General features: G+C 45.9%; 1 protein-coding gene and 3 non-coding genes across 6 annotated transcripts in view; all 4 read left to right on the top strand.

Annotated features, from left to right (window-relative positions):
• The window catches only part of TUSC3 (tumor suppressor candidate 3), a 248,904-nt gene that overhangs the window by 28,975 nt on the left and 203,945 nt on the right, over nucleotides 1-15,984 (top strand). The window lies entirely within an intron of this gene.
• On the top strand, nucleotides 12,578-12,718 carry LOC115082766. The gene has a single exon (XR_003854261.1). It is a non-coding gene; the product is annotated as a U4 spliceosomal RNA (small nuclear RNA).
• LOC115082765 lies at nucleotides 13,873-14,013 on the top strand. The gene has a single exon (XR_003854260.1). It is a non-coding gene; the product is annotated as a U4 spliceosomal RNA (small nuclear RNA).
• LOC115082759 lies at nucleotides 15,168-15,308 on the top strand. The gene has a single exon (XR_003854254.1). It is a non-coding gene; the product is annotated as a U4 spliceosomal RNA (small nuclear RNA).

The following is a 15,984-nucleotide window of genomic DNA, read 5'->3' as shown; positions in this document are numbered from 1 at the left end:
TCGGGGGTGGGTTTTAGGGGGTTTTAGTGTGCCGGCTCACGATTCTAACGATTTATAACGATAAATCGTTAGAATCTGTATTGTATTGTGTTCCATAACGGTTTAAGACGATATTAAAATTATCGGACGATAATTTTAATCGTCCTAAAACGATTCACATCCCTAGTCCTTTCATGGATTGCAAACTGGCTAAAAGACAGGAAACAGAGAGTAGGATTAAATGGGCAATTTTCTCAGTGGAAGGGAGTGGACAGTGGAGTGCCTCAGGGATCTGTATTGGGACCCTTACTGTTCAATATATTTATAAATGATCTGGAAAGAAATACGAGGAGTGAGATAATCAAATTTGCAGATGACACAAAATTGTTCAGAGTAGTTAAATCACAAGCAGATTGTGATAAATTGCAGGAAGACCTTGTGAGACTGGAAAATTGGGCATCCAAATGGCAGATGAAATTTAATGTGGATAAGTGCAAGGTGATGCATATAGGGAAAAATAACCCATGCTATAATTACACGATGTTGGGTTCCATATTAGGTGCTACAACCCAAGAAAGAGATCTAGGTGTCATAGTGGATAACACATTGAAATCGGTTCAGTGTGCTGCGGCAGTCAAAAAAGCAAACAGAATGTTGGGAATTATTAGAAAAGGAATGATGAATAAAACGGAAAATGTCATAATGCCTCTGTATCGCTCCATGGTGAGACCGCACCTTGAATACTGTGTACAATTCTGGTTGCCACATCTCAAAAAAGATATAATTGCGATGGAGAAGGTACAGAGAAGGGCTACCAAAATGATAAGGGGAATGGAACAACTCCCCTATGAGGAAAGACTAAAGAGGTTAGGACTTTTCAGCTTGGAGAAGAGACGACTGAGGGGGGATATGATAGAGGTGTTTAAAATCATGAGAGGTCTAGAACGGGTAGATGTGAATCGGTTATTTACTCTTTCGGATAATAGAAAGACTAGGGGACACTCCATGAAGTTAGCATGGGGCACATTTAAAACTAATCGGAGAAAGTTCTTTTTTACTCAACGCACAATTAAACTCTGGAATTTGTTGCCAGAGAATGTGGTTCGTGCAGTTAGTATAGCTGTGTTTAAAAAAAGATTGGATAAGTTCTTGGAGGAGAAGTCCATTACCTGCTATTAAGTTCACTTAGAGAATAGCCACTGCCATTAGCAATGGTTACATGGAATAGACTTAGTTTTTGGGTACTTGCCAGGTTCTTATGGCCTGGATTGGCCACTGTTGGAAACAGGATGCTGGGCTTGATGGACCCTTGGTCTGACCCAGTATGGCATTTTCTTATGTTCTTATGTTCTTATGTTCTTAATAGTTGCTTACCCGATGTAGAGGGTCCACCTTTCAAGGATGATGTTCCTGGGAGTCCTACTGGGTTTCATAGCTTTTCCCCGATTTGCTTCTCCCTATCCCTGGTGGTGTAGATGCCGGCAACTCTCCTTCCTGCCCTGTCTGAGCGATAACCTCATCATCCCTCAATGGCTGTAGCACGTCTGAAGTCAACTCCACCCTGGTTGCCGGCGGTCGAACTTCTGGGGGCTGAGGGAAATCTCCGCCCCAGGCGTCAGCTGCTCTCCTCCAGCCTCCCCCGGCTTCTACTTCTCCTGTTGACATGAAGTGCGTTATTAGCACCTGATCGGTGAGTTGTGTTGTTATTGAGGGAAAACCCCTCACTTTTCCTTTCCTTTTTGGTGGCATTTCAGCGGTAAAGGGTACTTTTCCAGGAACTCTGAAGCCAAGCTGCTTCACGTCGAACGCTCAGGACGCCATCTTGTCCCCGTCCTTACGTTTCTACCAACCTCCATGCCATTTACATTCAATTAATAAAAACTACTTACAAGTGTCAAACATCAAAACTGCAAAACTGCCAGGTTAGACCTAACTTGGAAACGTTCCTTCTCTGTAGCAGGACCCACACTCTGGAATTCACTACCCAATTTCATCTGACAACTTATCACAAAAAGCGACTTCAGAAAAGCTGTCAAAATGTATCTATACTCACTAGCATTTCTTGATTCCCAAACATGAACCCCTCTCTCTCTATTTTTACAAAGTAATGTAACATTCTTTCCTTCTTAACTCTACCTAACCTCTTGTTTTTACTATACTGTTTTATTTGTTTTATATTGATTGTGTATATTTTTATTTGTAAACCGCTTGTTACGAGCCCCATCCGCGGCCGTCCCGTGCACGGGCCTGCTCACCTTGGTCACCTTGGTGGTTGCCAGCTCACGAGCTGGCAACCACCTCCCTAGCGGTGGTTGCCAGCTCCTCTAGGCCCCGGCATCCCGCGGCGGCGGTCGCTGGGCCTTCCACTGCATGCCAGGCCCCATGCTGAGGTTTGGCGTCCTCACTGATGTTGGCCACGACCCTATGCGCGCACACGTGGACCGCCTGGCCTATTGTAGGGCCAAGGGAGGGCCTCAGCTCCGCGGCGCGCCCTGATTGAACCCCAATATAAGGAAGTTCCTGTCTGTGCTTCCTTGCCTTGTCAATTGGGTCTGCTTGTATGCGAGATTGCCTTTGCGTTTGTTCCTGCGCTTGTCTTGTTCCTAGTCTTCTTCCAGGATCCTTCTGTTCCAGTCCTGTTCCTGACTTGTTCCTGCATCCTAGTTCCTGCTCGTCTTATTTCTGTGTTCGTCTGTACATCTCCCCAGGTAGTACCTCCGGATTGTCTAACTGGTACTGACCTCAGCCTATTCCTTGACCTGCCTGCCTGCCTGCTGCCTGCCTTAAGACCTCAGCTTGTTCCTTGACCTGCCTGCCTGCTGCCTGCTTCAAGACCTCAGCTTGTTCCTTGACCTGCCTGCCTACCTGCCGCCTGCCTCAAGACCTCAGCTTGTTCCTTGACCTGCCCGCCTGCCTGCTGCTTGCCTCCTGACTTCAGCCTGCCTGTGACCTCGTCTGCTCTCCGGTATCTGATCACTGCCTTGTTGTCCATTCCACGGACTGACCTCTGGACTCTGACCTTTGCTCGCCTGACCTCGTCCCTAGATTCTGGCTCTGTTCCTTGCCTTGTCATCACCTATGCTGTTCTGGTCCTCCTTGCTCCATCGGACTTCTGGTCTCGAACCCGATCGCGCTCTCCCTGTGTCTGTGGGCACGCCGGACTTTTACTCTCCCAGGAGACCCTGAAAGGCCCACCTAAGTCCAAGCAGCCCGGGTCTCTTTGGGCTCCTCCTGGGGGGACCTCGGGCTTCCAGTGGTGAAGCTCATCCTTGCCTCTATCTCTTCCAGTGCTCTGCCCCCTTGGGGCAGTTGCCTCCTGATCCCTATCAGGAGGTTTTCCTCCACTGCCCCAGGACAAGGGTCCACCTCCGAGCGCAACAGGTTGCGAAAGCCATGGACTCCTCGGAGTCTTCCGCCTCCAGGGCCCTACCAGGATTGGCCGCCACAGTGAAACAACATCATTAAGCGTTAGAGACGCTGGCTTCTTTGGTGGAAGAACTGCGCTCCCAATTACAAGATACAGCAATGGCCAACCCTGTGGGCCTTTCAGCTACCATGCTTCCCAAAGCATCTTTGGCACTTCCTGCACCCCCCAGATATAATGGGGATCCATGCTCCTGTCGTGGTTTCCTTAATCAGTGCTTTATGCAATTTGCACTGCAATCCTCCTCGTTTTTTGAAAGAGATTACTAAGGTAACCTTCATTCTGTCTCATTTGGAAGGGATAGCTCTGGCATGGGCTTCTCCCTTATGGGAACGATCTGATCCCATCCTCCCAAGTTATCCGATTTCATTGCTCTCTTCAAGCAGACCTTCAGAGAACCAGGTTGTCTGGCTATCTCCAGCCATAGTCTACTCCACCTCTGTCAAGGGTCGAGGACCCTCTCCGAATATACAGTGGAGTTTCTCTTAGCTCTTGGTTCTATTTCCCTTCCACCCCCACCATTAACGTAGAGAGCAGTGATGGAGCTGCATCCAAGTGAAATATCTAGCTTGATTAGTTAGGGGTAGTAGGGGTAGTAACCACCGCAATAAGCAAGCTACACCCATGCTTATTTGTTTTACCCAGACTATGTTATACAGCCCTTATTGGTTGTTTTTCTTCTCCCCTGCCGTTGAAGCAGGGAGCTATGCTGGATATGCGTGAAGTATCAGGTTTTTTTTTTCCTCCCCTGCCATTGAAGCAGAGAGCTATGCTTCATATGCGTGAAGTATCAGTTTTTTCTTCTCCCCTGCCATTGAAGCAGAGAACTATGCTGTATATGCATTGAAAGTGAGCTGTATATGCGTTGAAAGTGAACAGCAATCAAATCATTAGAATTGGCTATTAATAAACTAACTCAGGTTACAGCTGTTGTGTTCCACGGCCGTGGCGCCCCAAGAACGCGGCCCCCTACCTTGGCCATGGCGTTCCTTCGCCACGGGAGCCCTGGGGGAGGGCTCCGATTTGGGCCGTCGCTCCTGCGCGGCCTCCGGTGCTGCTCGCTGCAGGGGGAGCCGTTCTGCTCCCCCCTCGCGGTGTCCAGTGGCGTCTCTCCTCCGCGGGGCGAAATCCAAGATGGCCCTCGCCATCCTTAGGTGCGAGGCCGCGCCTCCTCTACAAATTTAAAGGGACCTAATCCCTTTAAATGGCTTCACCTGTTCTCTATCAGCTAGAGCAGGGTAAGTATAAAAGGCAGCTTCCTCTGCTCATCCAGTGACTCGGCAACGTTCCTCGTAGTCTAGTCTACTTGCTTCAGTGAGTTCCTTGAGTTTTGGATCTTGTTCCTGTTTTGTCTTGACGTTCCCGGTTCCTGACTTTGGATTGGCCTATGGTGATTCTCTGTTGCACGACTTCGGATTGGCAAGCGGTGATTCTCTGGTATGTGACTTCGGACTGTCAAGTGGTGATCCTTTGGTGTGTGACCTCGGACTGGTGAGCGACGACCCTCTGGCACTCGACCTAGGACTCCTTCCAGACTACCATCTCCAAGGGCCCGCCTAAGTCCCAGTGGCCCGGGTCCCTACGGTCTCCTCCCGGGGGGACCGTGGGCTTCCAGGGTGAAGCTCCAGTCAGCCCTTGCACCATCACCCTGACCTCTCAAAGGTCTGCCTAAGTCCCAACGGTCTGGTTCCCTACGGGCTCCTCCTGGGGGGACCACAGACTTCCAGGGGTGAAGAAGTAGCTCCTCTTCCCGTTTCTTCATCCGCCTCCACAGTCGCATCAGTCTCTAGTGCCCAGGGTCAACCGGTCCCGTCTCCTGCTCTGCCTCGCCACCTGACGAGAGAACTTACAGATCGTCCGAAAGGTATACCATCCTCTCGTCGGCCAAGGGTTCACAAGCCTGAGCATAACAAATTGCCAAGTCCATGGACCCGGCAGAGGCCTCCGCCTGGCAGGCCATTCTGGGAATGGCCCAACGACTGGTGGACCAGCAGAAAACCCTGGACGCCCTGGTTTCCTCAGTGCAAAATTTAAACCAGCACTTTGATGAGTTGGGTCCCATGAATCCTACACTGCCTTCCCTGCCTATGGCTTCTGGGGGTCAGCCGGTCATCTGCCTGCCCACACCGCCACCGTTCTCCGGGGAACCTCGGGCCTGCAAGGGTTTTATGAACCAGTGCAATATGCACTTCCGCCTGCAGGCCGCTCTCTTTCCAGATGACGCCACCAAGACCACCTTTAACCTGGCTCTTCTTGAAGGGAAACCCTAGAATGGGCTTCTCCCCTATGGGAGCTGGACGATCCCGTTCTAAGGAACTTCAGAAGGACCTCTGTTTTTATTGTGGCGCAGCGGGTCACCGGATAGCCGCATGCCCTGCGCGATCAGAAAACTCCTGTGCCTAGGACCAGGGGGAGGTCTCTTCCTAGGCTCAACTTCATCTGTACATCCATTAACTGTTCCAGTGGCACTAACGTCACCCATGGGTGAGTTCCATATGTTAGCCCTGGTCGACTCAGGCGCCAGCGGCAATTTCATAATGCAGAAATTGGTGGAGCACCTGGAGATTCTGCTGGTCCGCATCCCTGCTCCACTGGTCATCTCTTCCATCCAAGAGAAATCCCTCCCAGGTCACGTGACCCATATGACAGAACCTACCCCGCTAAGGGTTGGGCTCCTTTATCGTGAAGAGATGTTGTTCCAAGTCCTGGAGCACTCGATGCACCCGGTAGTCTTGGGCCTCCCGTGGCTCCAAGAACACGGTCCCCAGTTCGAGTGGAAGACTTTACAGCTGACCCGTTGGGGCCCGAGCTGTCATGGTAAATGTCTCCAATCAGTAATCCCAGTCTCCTACTCTGTGGCCTCCACCGGTCTTCCAGGCTTGCCAGCGCCCTATGCTTCATATGCGGATGTGTTCTTGAAGCAAAAGGCCGAGATTTTTCCTCCTCATCGATCCTTCAATTGCGCCATCAATCTACTTCCTGGCACTGAGCCTCCTCGTAGACGCACCTATGCCCTCTCGCCTGCAGAAACACAGGCCATGAATGAATATATCAAGGAAAACCTGGAGAGGGGCTTCATCTGGAAGTCAAACTCCCCCGCAGGGGCTGGATTCTTTTTCGTCGGGAAGAAGGATGGAACACTCTGCCCCTGCATAGACTACCGGGGCTTGAATGCTATAACGGTCAAGGATCGCTATCCCTTGCCCCTCATCTCTGAACTCTTTGACCACTTGCAAGGGGCGAGGATCTTTTCCAAGTTGGACCTTCGAGGGGCTTACAACCTCATTCGAATTAAGGAGGGTGATGAGTGGAAGACGGCCCTCAATACCCGGGACGGCCACTATGAGTATTTGGAGATGCCGTTCGGGCTTTGCAATTCCCCCGCAGTATTCCAGAATACCATGAATGAAATATTCCACGACCTCCTGTACCAATGTGTGGTAATATATTTGGACGACATCTTGATTTTCTCCGATTCTTTGACTGACCACTGCCGGCATGTTGTCCAAGTCTTACAGTGTCTCAGGGAACATAAGCTGTATGCGAAGCTCGAAAAGTGCCTGTTTGAGCAGGAGTCTCTTCCTTTCCTGGGATACATAGTCTCCAGTCAGGGATTCCGCATGGATCTGCAAAAGCTAAGTGCCATTCGGGAATGGCCACAGCCGTCTGGGCTCAAGGCACTCCAAAGATTTCTGGGTTTCGCAAACTATTACCGGTCTTTTATCCATCACTATGCGTCCATTGTGGCGCCAATGACAGCCCTGACAAGAAAAGGAGCGGATCCCAAAAAGTGGCCTCCGGCAGTGGAGGCCACCTTCCATCGTCTCAAGGAGGCATTCATGCAGCAACCTTGCCTTCGACATCCGGATCCGCAACGGCCATTCTTTATCGAAGTGGACACATCTTCTGAGGGAGTAGGGGCCGTCCTGAGCCAGGCCTCTGAGGGCCACAAGCTACGTCTGTGTGCCTTCCTCTCCTGCCAGTTTACGCCAGCTGAGCAGAACTATGCCATTGGTGACAAGGAGCTCTTGGCCATCAAAGTGGCCTTAGAAGAGTGGCACCCATGGCTGGAGGGGGCACAGCACCAGTTCACGGTCTTCACAGACCACAAAAATTTAGAATACTTACACCGGGCACAATGGCTCAGTCCCCGACGAGCCTGGTGGGCCCTGTTCTTCACCCGTTTTAACTTCATTCTTCGATACAGACCGGCTGAGAAGAATACTAAGGCTGACACCCTATCATGGGTATTTGATTCCACGGAGGGTTCTGAGGAACCACAGTACATCATTGAGCCATCCCGGATCCACCTGGCAGCTACCTGCCTGGAAAAACCCTAGTTGCGCCACACTTGCGGAGACAAGTGCTGGCATGGGCCCACGATTCCCGCTGTTCCGGCCACCCAGGGCAATCCCGCATGTTGCAGCACCTGCGCCGGTACGGTACTACTGGTGACCCAAGGTGAATAAGGATTTCCGGGCATACGTGGAGTCCTGCCAGACCTGTGCTCGCCACAAGAGAATCTCCGGATCAACCCCAGGCTTACTTCAACCATTGCCTGCCCATGCGGAACTGTGGACCCATGTGGCAACTGACTTTGTGGTGGATCTGCCACCATCCAATGGCAACACGGTAATATGGGTGGTTGTCGACCATTTTAGCAAGATGGCACACTTTGTGCCTTTGCCAGGGTTGCCATCCGCACCACAGCTGGCTCAGCTATTCGTCCAGCATATCTTCCGGCTTCATGGCCTACCTAAAGGCATCCTGTCTGATCGAGGGCCTCAATTTACCGCCAAATTCTGGAAGGCCCTTTGCCAGAAGTTCGACTTCACCCTAGACTACACGTCCGCTTACCATCCACAAACCAACGGTCTCACAGAAAGAACAAACCAGACCTTAAAGCAATTCCTTCGTCTGTATGTTAATGAAAAACAAGATGACTGGGCCAGCCTGCTACCCTGGGCCGAATTTGCGCTGAATTCCCATAACTCAGCAGCCACGGGGTCTTCCCCGTTTCAGATAGTGTATGGGAAGCAGCCATGCCCACCACTGCCTGTCCCCATCACGGTTGCATCTCCGACAGCTCCACTCTCCGCCGATGAGTTGCATCGTCTGTAGATATCCACTCAATGCGCCCTGATCAGGGCCAGCCAGGCAGCTAAGAGATATACGGACCAGCACAGAAGGCCGTACTCGCCTCTCAAGCCGGGCCAAAAGGTTTGGTTGAGCACGCAGTTCATCCGGTTGAAGCTGCCCTATTCGCGACTGGCCCCGCGATTCATCGGACCGTTTTCCATCATCCGGCAGGTGGGTGCTGTCTCGTACCAACTTCGTCTCCCTCCGTCTCTCAAGATTCACAACACGTTCCACGTCGCCCTACTGAAGCCTCTGGTACTGTAATGGCCTTCCAGCATGCCTCCGACCCCGCAACTGGTTGCCTCTGAAGATGACCTCACCTATCAAGTCTGAGAGGTTCTAGATGTGAGGAAACACAGGAGAAAATGGGAGTACCTGATAGCATGGGAAGGCTTCAGCCCTGAGGAGAACTCCTGGGAACCACTGGCTAATATCCTGGACTGGAATTTGCTGGAGCAGTTCCACAGGGACCATCCAGCTAAACCCAGGCCTCCGGGGAGATGCCCTAAAGAGGGGGGTACTGTTGTGTTCCGCGGCCATGGCACCCCATGACCGCAGCCCCCTACCTTGTCCATGGCGTTCCTTTGCTGCGGGAGCCCCGGGGGAGGGCTCCGATTTGGGCCGTCGCTCCCGCGCGGCCTCCGGTGCTGCTTGCTCCCCCCTCGCGGCATCCAGTGGCGTCTCTCCTCCGCGGGGCGAAATCCAAGATGGTCGCCGCCATCCTTAGGCGCGAGGCCGCGCCTCCTCTTCAAATTTAAAGGGACCTAATCCCTTTAAATGGCTTCACCTGTTCTCTATCAGCTAGAGCAGGGGAAGTATAAAAGGCAGTTTCTTCTGCTCATCCAGTGACTTGGCAACGTTCCTCGTAGTCTAGCCTGCTTGTTTCGGTGAGTTCCTTGAGCTTTGGATCTTGTTCCTGTTTCTTCTTGACGTTCCCGGTTCCTCACTTTGGATTGGCCTATGGTGATTCTCTGGTGTACGACTTTGGATTGGCAAGCAGTGATTCTCTGGTACGTGACTTCGGACTGGCAAGTGGTGATCCTTCGGAGTGTGACCTCGGACTGGTGAGTGACGACCCTCTGGCACTCGACATAGGACTCCTTCCAGACTACCGTCTCCAAGGGCCCAACTAAGTCCCAGCGGCCCGGGTCCCTATGGGCTCCTCCCGGGGGGACCGCGGGCTTCCAAGGCGAAGCTCCAGTCAGCCTTTGCACCGTCACCCTGACCTCTCAAATGTCCGCCTAAGTCCCAGCGGTCTGGGTCCCTACGGGCTCCTCCTGGGGGGACCACAGACTTCCAGGGGTGAAGATGCAGCTCCTCTTCCCGTCTCTTCATCCGCCTCCGCAGTCGCATCAGTCTCCAGTGCCCAGGGTCAGCCAGTCCCGTCTCCTGCTCTGCCTCGCCACCCGAAGAGAGAACCTACGGATCGTCCGAAAGGTATACCATCCTCCCATTGGCCAAGGGTTCACAAGCCTGAGCATAACAACAGCTAATTCTCAACAAAAAATAATGAATGTGGAGAGTATGGCTTTAACATCTCAAAACAACTTGGTTAAATATGAAGGAAGATTAGCAATTGTGGAAAATGTTCAGCAGAATCTTGTTAAATCTGAATTAGTAAATCAAAAGAATTTGGAATATATAGAAAACCAATTAAAATATAGTAATCTAAGAGTTTTAAATTTTCCAAAACAAGATTTGATACCAGCTGTAGAAATGTTCAAGGAATATATGTTAAATATATTAAAAATACCTAATCAAGCATTACCTGCTTTAGAGAAAGTTTACTATATTCCTTTGAAAGTAGTTGGAGGAACACAGTCAGCTAAAATACAGCCAGGAATTTTAAATTTATCAGAAATAATTGAATCATCAATAGATACAGATATAACAACTAGAGCTACATTAGTGGCATCATTTGTTTTTCCCAAAGGAACAGATTAGAGAAATCCCATGGGTATCAGGTCTGGGTATACCCAGACCTATCTAGATCTACGCAGATCAGACGAAAATAATTTCTCAAATTAAAATCAGAGGTACTTCTTAGAGGAGCTGGATTTATTCTAAAGTTTCCTTGTTGGTGTGAAGTTAATTACTTGGAGCATAAATATGTTTTCTTTGAAACATCTGAGTTACAGTGTTTTTTAGATTTGCATCCCCTAGTACAGAACTAGGTTAGAGGCAATATATAAGATACCAATTGTATTCTCTTGAATATGTATAATAATAATTTCTTGAATATTCGCTCAGTATATAAAGTATCATGCCCTGGAATTTCCTGTGTAGTATATAATATTTGTAAGAAAATTTATTTTATTTTATTATATATACACTTGTGTTAGGAGTATTGAATTATCTGTATAATTATACAAAACATTTTTTTGTGTAAGATTATCAAAAATGCAAAAATAAAAATTAAAAAAAAAAAGAACGTGCCCTTTAAAAAAAGAATCTTGAACTGATTATGAATTTCCTTTTCCCTTTATCATCTAAGTTATTGCAGAACAACTATTATGCTGGGTTGAGTGAAGTTTGTTTGCATTGTAACTCTATTCTTATTGTGTCATTTTATGTTTCTTTTTCTATGTTTCTTATTTGTTTTCATATTTCACAAAGATCATTGGAATAGCAAGTAATAAATGCTTTTCAAATATATTTAAAAAATGAAAATTAAATAGGGAGAGTAAAGAATGTGGATGACACAAAATTATACCAAGAGAAAAGTGTGTCTAGTGGGAAGAGATAGAGATAATACACTTATTTATCATTGTGGAATGACAGTATCATAGCCAAAGAAACAACAATGTGGAGAGAATCTTGCAGTTGAAAACCTTACTGAATATCGTGCTGTGATGACTTGAAACATAGTTATTGCTAGCATTTTTTATATTCTCTAAGGCTACAGCACAGTAAGTTAGAAGACTTGGTTTCTAGAGAAAACTAGAAAGTCAGTACTTTGTTAATGTTCAGGTGATGATGTCTTCTGAAAAAAAGGGATTATTTTCTAGAATGTTGGAGCTGTAGTACTACATTATTCTATGGGTTAATCACAGGATAGAAAAAAAGGTGATAGGGTTTTATCATGTATGACCTTAATTCTGGTGAAAGTGCTTTTATTGAGAAAGATTTTAAATTCACATAGGGTGTTTACCTGGAAGATTAAAGGAGTACTGTAGAAAAGCTAGAAAGTGAGTGGGTAGCTCTTTCATTGACATTAACAGAATATTCTTTTCTGTTGCTTCCTCGTTGGATTCAGGACTCTTATTTTCTGTCTTTCATGAGGAATCACGTAAATGCATAACTTTGTGTTTCATGTACTTTTCCTTTCCATAGAAACTGTGTATCTATGGAATCTAGTCTATATTTTGTCTTGTTCCAGGTGATTTAGTTACTTGTCATAATCTTCACCTTGAAGCTCTCGAGCCAGAATAATCCGTGCATTGCCTTTCTTTGTCAGTTTAGACAGCTCTGTGGTTTCTTTTTGAGCTTTCTGGCAGCATGAGATTGGAGAGAATGTAGAAAGAGCGTGAGGATAGCTTGGTTTGCCAGCCTTCAAACCCGGCTTCTTTCAGTTTTCAATGTTATGGTGAGGGCATTCTCCAAATTTCTCATTTAAGATTTATAAATGATATGTCTGGATGAGCCTCAGCTGCAGCAGTAATTCTGAAGGATAGTGTGAGACTGAGAAAACCAGTAGGAAGATCTGTAGGTTGCCATCTTGCTGTGTGGGACAATAAATGAAATAAGTGATTTTCAGGACTGCAGATAAAAAAAAGAAAAGTTCTCCAGAATGGAAAGGGCGAGGCAAATTTGCATATTTTGGCTCAGGACATGTTTTGTGAAGTTTTGGACTTAAGGAAATGAATTGCAAGTGATGCATTGGGTATTTCACTGAATTTCTCAGTAGGTGGGAATATATTATCCATTCATGAGCTGTAAGCATATGGGGGTGTTAAAGATGTGGCGGACATACGATCATCACAAATTCAAAGTGTGTCTAATGGAAAGAGAAGGGAAGAACACAGATCCTCATCTATCTTTGTGCAGTGGCAGTATCATAGCCTATAAGGCAAAACTGAGGCGTGATTATTGCTAGTTGAAAACTTTTCCCAATACCCTGCTGTAATGATTTGAAAAATAGTTATTACTGGCAATTTTTGAAAGTCTCTCTGGAGCCTGTCATGAAAAGCTGAAGGTTTGAAAAGAAGATTTTAGTAAGTAGATAAATCTAGAATGAAAGTAGTATTTCCTTGTAAATCTTTAGGTTAAGGGGTCTTCTGAAAGTTAGGGTGAGTTTTCTAGAATGTTGGAGCTGTAGTACTACATTATTCTATGGGTTAATCACAGGATAGAAAAAAAGGTGATAGGGTTTTTATCATGTATGACCTTAATTCTGGTGAAAGTGCTTTTATTGAGAAAGATTTTAAATTCACATAGGGTGTTTACCTGGAAGATTAAAGGAGTACTGTAGAAAAGCTAGAAAGTGAGTGGGTAGCTCTTTCATTGACATTAACAGAATATTCTTTTCTGTTGCTTCCTCGTTGGATTCAGGACTCTTATTTTCTGTCTTTCATGAGGAATCACGTAAATGCATAACTTTGTGTTTCATGTACTTTTCCTTTCCATAGAAACTGTGTATCTATGGAATCTAGTCTATATTTTGTCTTGTTCCAGGTGATTTAGTTACTTGTCATAATCTTCACCTTGAAGCTCTCGAGCCAGAATAATCCATGCATTGCCTTTCTTTGTCAGTTTAGACAGCTCTGTGGTTTCTTTTTTAGCTTTCTGGCAGCATGAGATTGGAGAGAATGTAGAAAGAGCGTGAGGATAGCGTGGTTTGCCAGCCTTCAAACCCGGCTTCTTTCAGTTTTCAATGTTATGGTGAGGGCATTCTCCAAATTTCTCATTTAAGATTTATAAATGATATGTCTGGATGAGCCTCAGCTGCAGCAGTAATTCTGAAGGATAGTGTGAGACTGAGAAAACCAGTAGGAAGATCTGTAGGTTGCCATCTTGCTGTGTGGGACAATAAATGAAATAACTGATTTTCAGGACTGCAGATAAAAAAAAGAAAAGTTCTCCAGAATGGAAAGGGCGAGGCAAATTTGCATATTTTGGCTCAGGACATGTTTTGTGAAGTTTTGGACTTAAGGAAATGAATTGCAAGTGATGCATTGGGTATTTCACTGAATTTCTCAGTAGGTGGGAATATATTATCCATTCATGAGCTGTAAGCATATGGGGGTGTTAAAGATGTGGCGGACATACGATCATCACAAATTCAAAGTGTGTCTAATGGAAAGAGAAGGGAAGAAGACAGATCCTTATCTATTTTTGCGCAGTGGCAGTATCATAGCCTATGAGGCAAAACTGAGGTGTGATTATTGCTAGTTGAAAACTTTTCCCAATACCCTGCTGTAATGACTTGAAAAATAGTTATTACTGGTAATTTTTGAAAGTCTCTCTGGAGGCTGTCATGAAAAGCTGAAGGTTTGAAAAGAAGATTTTAGTAAGTAGATAAATCTAGAATGAAAGTAGTATTTCCTTGTAAATCTTTAGGTTATGGGGTCTTCTGAAAGTTAGGGTGAGTTTTCTAGAATGTTGGAGCTGTAGTACTACATTATTCTATGGGTTAATCACAGGATAGAAAAAAAGGTGATAGGGTTTTATCATGTATGACCTTAATTCTGGTGAAAGTGCTTTTATTGAGAAAGATTTTAAATTCACATAGGGTGTTTACCTGGAAGATTAAAGGAGTACTGTAGAAAAGCTAGAAAGTGAGTGGGTAGCTCTTTCATTGACATTAACAGAATATTCTTTTCTGTTGCTTCCTCGTTGGATTCAGGACTCTTATTTTCTGTCTTTCATGAGGAATCACGTAAATGCATAACTTTGTGTTTCATGTACTTTTCCTTTCCATAGAAACTGTGTATCTATGGAATCTAGTCTATATTTTGTCTTGTTCCAGGTGATTTAGTTACTTGTCATAATCTTCACCTTGAAGCTCTCGAGCCAGAATAATCCGTGCATTGCCTTTCTTTGTCAGTTTAGACAGCTCTGTGGTTTCTTTTTGAGCTTTCTGGCAGCATGAGATTGGAGAGAATGTAGAAAGAGCGTGAGGATAGCTTGGTTTGCCAGCCTTCAAACCCGGCTTCTTTCAGTTTTCAATGTTATGGTGAGGGCATTCTCCAAATTTCTCATTTAAGATTTATAAATGATATGTCTGGATGAGCCTCAGCTGCAGCAGTAATTCTGAAGGATAGTGTGAGACTGAGAAAACCAGTAGGAAGATCTGTAGGTTACCATCTTGCTGTGTGGGACAATAAATGAAATAACTGATTTTCAGGACTGCAGATAAAAAAAAAGAAAAGTTCTCCAGAATGGAAAGGGCGAGGCAAATTTGCATATTTTGGCTCAGGACATGTTTTGTGAAGTTTTGGACTTAAGGAAATGAATTGCAAGTGATGCATTGGGTATTTCACTGAATTTCTCAGTAGGTGGGAATATATTATCCATTCATGAGCTGTAAGCATATGGGGGTGTTAAAGATGTGGCGGACATACGATCATCACAAATTCAAAGTGTATCTAATGGAAAGAGAAGGGAAGAACACAGATCCTTATCTATCTTTGTGCAGTGGCAGTATCATAGCCTATGAGGCACAACTGAGGCGTGATTATTGCTAGTTGAAAACTTTTCCCAATACCCTGCTGTAATGACTTGAAAAATAGTTATTACTAGCAATTTTTGAAAGTCTCTCTGGAGGCTGTCATGAAAAGGTGAAGGTTTGAAAAGAAGATTTTAGTAAGTAGATAAATCTGGAATGAAAGTAGTATTTCCTTGTAAATCTTTAGGTTATGGGGTCTTCTGAAAGTTAGGGTGTGTTTTCTAGAATGTTGGAGCTGTAGTACTACATTATTCTATGGGTTAATCACAGGATAGAAAAAAAGGTGATAGGGTTTTATCATGTATGACCTTAATTCTGGTGAAAGTGCTTTCATTGAGAAAGATTTTTAATTCACATAGGGTGTTTACCTGGAAGGTTAAAGGAGTACTGTAGAAAAGCTAGAAAGTGAGTGGGTAGCTCTCTCATTGACATTAACAGAATATTCTTTTCTGTTGCTTCCTCGTTGGATTCAGGACTCTTATTTTCTGTCTTTCATGAGGAATCACGTAAATGCATAACTTTGTGTTTCATGTACTTTTCCTTTCCATAGAAACTGTGTATCTATGGAATCTAGTCTATATTTTGTCTTGTTCCAGGTGATTTAGTTACTTGTCATAATCTTCACCTTGAAGCTCTCGAGCCAGAATAATCCGTGCATTGCCTTTCTTTGTCAGTTTAGACAGCTCTGTGGTTTCTTTTTGAGCTTTCTGGCAGCATGAGATTGGAGAGAATGTAGAAAGAGCGTGAGGATAGCTTGGTTTGCCAGCCTTCAAAC

The sequence above is a fragment of the Rhinatrema bivittatum genome, chromosome 1, assembly GCF_901001135.1.
Source record: "Rhinatrema bivittatum chromosome 1, aRhiBiv1.1, whole genome shotgun sequence".
Classification (NCBI taxonomy): Eukaryota; Metazoa; Chordata; class Amphibia; order Gymnophiona; family Rhinatrematidae; genus Rhinatrema; species Rhinatrema bivittatum.
Note: the sequence above shows the minus strand (reverse complement) of the source record. Positions and strands in the feature narration are given on the sequence as shown.